The following is a 4,130-nucleotide window of genomic DNA, read 5'->3' as shown; positions in this document are numbered from 1 at the left end:
TCTCAAATTATTCCCTTCAATATTCATTGTTTTGTTTTTTTTTAATTTCTCAGCCATCTCCTGTGGACTTGTCATTCTATTACTCCTTTCAAATTATGTTTTGCTTAACTATTGAGTCAATGTGCATTTTATTTATACTTATGAGAATACATGCTCCTCTGTTTGTGTCAAAGTTTATTATGCTAGTCATGACTCCTACAGCAACTAGGACGGTATGTTTGTTTTCTTTTTCACTAAGAACTCAGAACAACTCTCAAAATACAAAATGGTTCTGGTCACCTTCATGAGAGCAGTATCAGTTTTGTCACAGATTATTCTGATAGGTCTCTGGTTATGCTTCCCATCTTATCAGTCTGATCACATTCACTTATACTGGTTTGGAACCATTGTACATAGGTCTTAAGAAATAATATACTCTGGGGCTGGAGAGATGGCTTAGCGGTTAAGCGCTTGCCTGTGAAGCCTAAGAACCCCGGTTCGAGGCTTGGTTCCCCAGGTCCCACGTTAGCCAGATGCACAAGGGGGCGCACGCGTCTGGAGTTCGTTTGCAGAGGCTGGAAGCCCTGGCGCACCCATTCTCTCTCTCTCTCCCTCCCTCTGTCTTTCTCTCTGTGTCTGTTGCTCTCAAATAAATAAATAAATAAATAAATAAAAAGAACTAAAAAAAAGAAATAATATACTCTGTCTGACAGTTCAGTTTGCCATATGCAGGGAAAATATGCACCCATACACAAGGACACATATACACACACACGAGGTGGTTACATAAGACAAGATATTGATGGTGAATTTTAAAATTCAATAAACCAGTCATTGTCACATGAATATAAAAGGATTTATGTAAATTAATATTTTAAAGCATTCAATGTACATTTAAGTTTTTCATAAAGTGTTTAAAATGTTAATTTGCAAGCAGAGAGAGGGAGAGAGAGTATGGCTACAACCATACCCAACTGTCACTGCAAATGAACACCAGACGCACGTGCCACTTTGTGCATCTGGCTTTACATGAGTACTGGGGAATCAAATCTAGACCATTAAACGTTTTAAGCAAGGGTCTTTAACTGCTGAGCTATCTCTCCAGTCCTCAAATAACTTTCTAAATTTTTTTGTTTATTTTTATTTATTTATTTGAGAGCGACAGACAGAGAGAAAGAGGCAGAGAGAGAGGGAGAGGAGAGTTGGCGTGCCAGGGCTTCTAGCCACTGCAAACAAACTCCAGATGCGCACGCCCCCTTGTGCATCTGGCTAACGTGGGTCCTGGGGAATCAAGCCTCGAATCGGGGTCCTTAGGCTTCATAGGCAAGTGCTTAACCGCTAAGCCATCTCTCCAGCCCCTCAAATAACTTTCTATATAGTGAAACACCTAAGATCAAATTACCTACCAAACCTTTCTTATAATGTAATTTCATTGTGTATAACCTTTATTCTTCATGCCAGAGCAAGTCACTGAAAAAAAAACAAAATGGGTATACAGGTTGCAGGAAAATAATATTTAAAAACTGGAATGAATTTGAAAATAAATCAACCTTCATTAAATAATTTAACTCATTTCTGCCAAGAAATTCCTCTAAAGTAGCATATCATATTCTGATCTTTATTGTACTGGAACTTTTTATTCTGTGAGAGTAACATTCAATTGAGAAAGTCACATGTATTGTCAGCAGGTCATAGGAAAGCCTTTTAAGTTTTTGTGGAAGAAGCATTATGTGGAAAATTCTTAGTATGTAAACATAAACTGCATCCTGACCTTTATTGGAAATTGAGGCTTTTGATTTACTCTAAAATCCCATATGAAGAAACTATATTCCAATGTCTGTTCATTTCAGTTAGGATGTCTGGTGACAGAATGATTCTGTATTTAAAATTCAGTGCTAAGTTGGAAGTATTCAATGCCCAACATTTTTATTTTTCAGTGTGGCAATGGATATGGAGGCAAATCAGCAATTTTGTGAAGACTCCATGTCTGAATATTTTGCAGTTTCTTGAACTAAGTTTGTGATCTCAGAGACTTGCCATCAACCAGCCACTGCAAACTGGATTGGGGGAAAACATAAAGCAACATATCAGACATCATTGAGGGAAGCCCCATGTCCAGTGGCTCAGCTTACCCATACCTGCTTCCTATGTCCTGCTTCCTATTTAGAATCTACTTGCTGGTTTTACAAGACTCAAAACTGAAAAGTGGTGCACAGGAAAACAAAACTATCTAGATAAGTTAAGGTAAAAATGAGCACAGTTGACAAGGATTGTGACAGCGAAACAGTTGAAATTGAGCCCTCCGTGATGTTTACTCAGGACACAGAAAGGAAACTCATCCTCGGCCCTCACAGTGGAGCTGATGAAGCTGACAGTGTGGACCCTCTGCAGGAGAAGCCTTGTCTGTCATTGGAGAATGACCAGAGCATTGGTGATTCTATTCCTGGCATGTCAGACTTTGTTCTGCCACTTTGGGAAAAGGATCAGAGCTTTGAAATGGCCATGACCACATCAACCGAGGTGCAAAATAATGAGCTTACTGAAGGGACTGTGATGCAGGCCCAGATACTACAGAATGAGCAACTCAATCAAGTATCTCCATTCAAGGATCAGGATGTTTCAGCAGTTCTACAAGCATGGTTTATGACTAATGAGGAAAAGGATTCTCTAGCCAGGCAAGGACATAAATGGAATAAAGGGATGTGGACCAAGGAAGAAAATCATACTTTGATACAAAATATTGAATGCTATAGGAACATACATGGAATAAAAGATGTTAGAGAACTCATCTTTGAGAAGGCAAATGATAAAAGAGAAGCTTTCTACAAGACTGTATCATGGGGGCTGAACCGGCCTTGGTATAGAGTTTGTAAAAGAGTGCTTCACATGTATGACAACAGTGACCATGAGGGAAAGTGCACCCTCGAAGAAATTGAAAAGCTTAAGGAGCTCCAGACAGAGCACGGCAATGACTGGGTGACCACAGGGGTGGCACTACGAAGAAGTGCATCTTCTGCTAAAGATCAGTGCCAAAGGATGATGGGTACTCCAAACACAGGGAAATGGACAAAAGAAGAAGAAACTTTCAGAGGTCGTTCACAAATTGTCAAGCACAGATCCAGGTGACAATGTCAACAAAGGTGTGCCTTGGACAGCTGTGGCTGACCACGTGGGCACTCGCTCAGAAAAACAGTGTCGTTCTAAATGGCTCAACCACCTGAACTGGAAACAGAGTGGGGTTACTGAGTGGACCATGAAGGATGAAGCTACTCTCATCCACAAACTAGCAGAGCTTGATGTCACTGATGAAAATGACATTCACTGGGACCTCTTAGCTCCAGGATGGAGTGGTATCCACTTACCACAATGGCTTCAAAGTAAATAGCAGACCATGAAAAAGAAAATTACAAATCGTAAGGATGTTTCATTCCCAGTCATAATAAAACAACTCAATGGTTATATGATAGCCACAGATAACATATTGTTTATGCCTATATTATATTTTCACAATCAAAATTGCCTTTTCACCATCTATTTTGTTAATTTGGATTGTAGTTAAGTAAAAGTTGGATGCGTAAGGAACAGTGTGTTGTCAGTTTCTCAGAAACACAGGTAAATTGGTCTTTAAATTCAAACATCTTTTCCAAAAATATGTTTTTCTGTAAGGAGAGAGAGAGGGTGAGAGAGAGAGTTGGAAGGAAGAAAGAGAGAAAATGATCATGCTAGTGGCTCTCGCCACTGCAAAAAGGAACTCCAAATACAGGTGCCACTTTGTGTCTCTGGCTTTACATGGGTAATGGGAAATCAAACCAGGGCCATTAGGCTTTGTAGGCAAGAGCATGAACCAATGAACAGTCTCTCAAGCTCCCCCCTCCAAGAAAAACAACAAACAACTTTTAATGTATGTTTTAGTGGGTTTCTTAAACATATCATTTTTTAAAAACATTACTTGTTTATATATTTATTTGAGCCTGAAAGATAGTGACAGGCTGAATATGCATGATCCAAGGCTCCTGACACTGTAAATGAACTCCAGATATATGAACTATTCTGTGCATCTGGCTTTACATAGGTACTGAGAAAAAAAAAAAAAAAAGCTGGGCCAGCAATCTTTTCAAGCCGTGCTTTTAATCATTGAGCAATCTTCCCAT

At 39.4% G+C, this 4,130-nt stretch overlaps 1 pseudogene; it reads left to right on the top strand.

Annotated features, from left to right (window-relative positions):
• Nucleotides 1-2,229: 2,229 nt before the first annotated feature.
• LOC123456546 lies at nucleotides 2,230-3,538 on the top strand (annotated as a pseudogene).
• The last annotated feature ends 592 nt before the right edge of the window (nucleotides 3,539-4,130 follow it).

The sequence above is a fragment of the Jaculus jaculus genome, chromosome X, assembly GCF_020740685.1.
Source record: "Jaculus jaculus isolate mJacJac1 chromosome X, mJacJac1.mat.Y.cur, whole genome shotgun sequence".
Classification (NCBI taxonomy): domain Eukaryota; kingdom Metazoa; phylum Chordata; class Mammalia; order Rodentia; family Dipodidae; genus Jaculus; species Jaculus jaculus.
The sequence above is the reverse complement of the archived record's forward strand: the minus strand, read 5'-3'. Positions and strand labels throughout refer to the sequence as shown.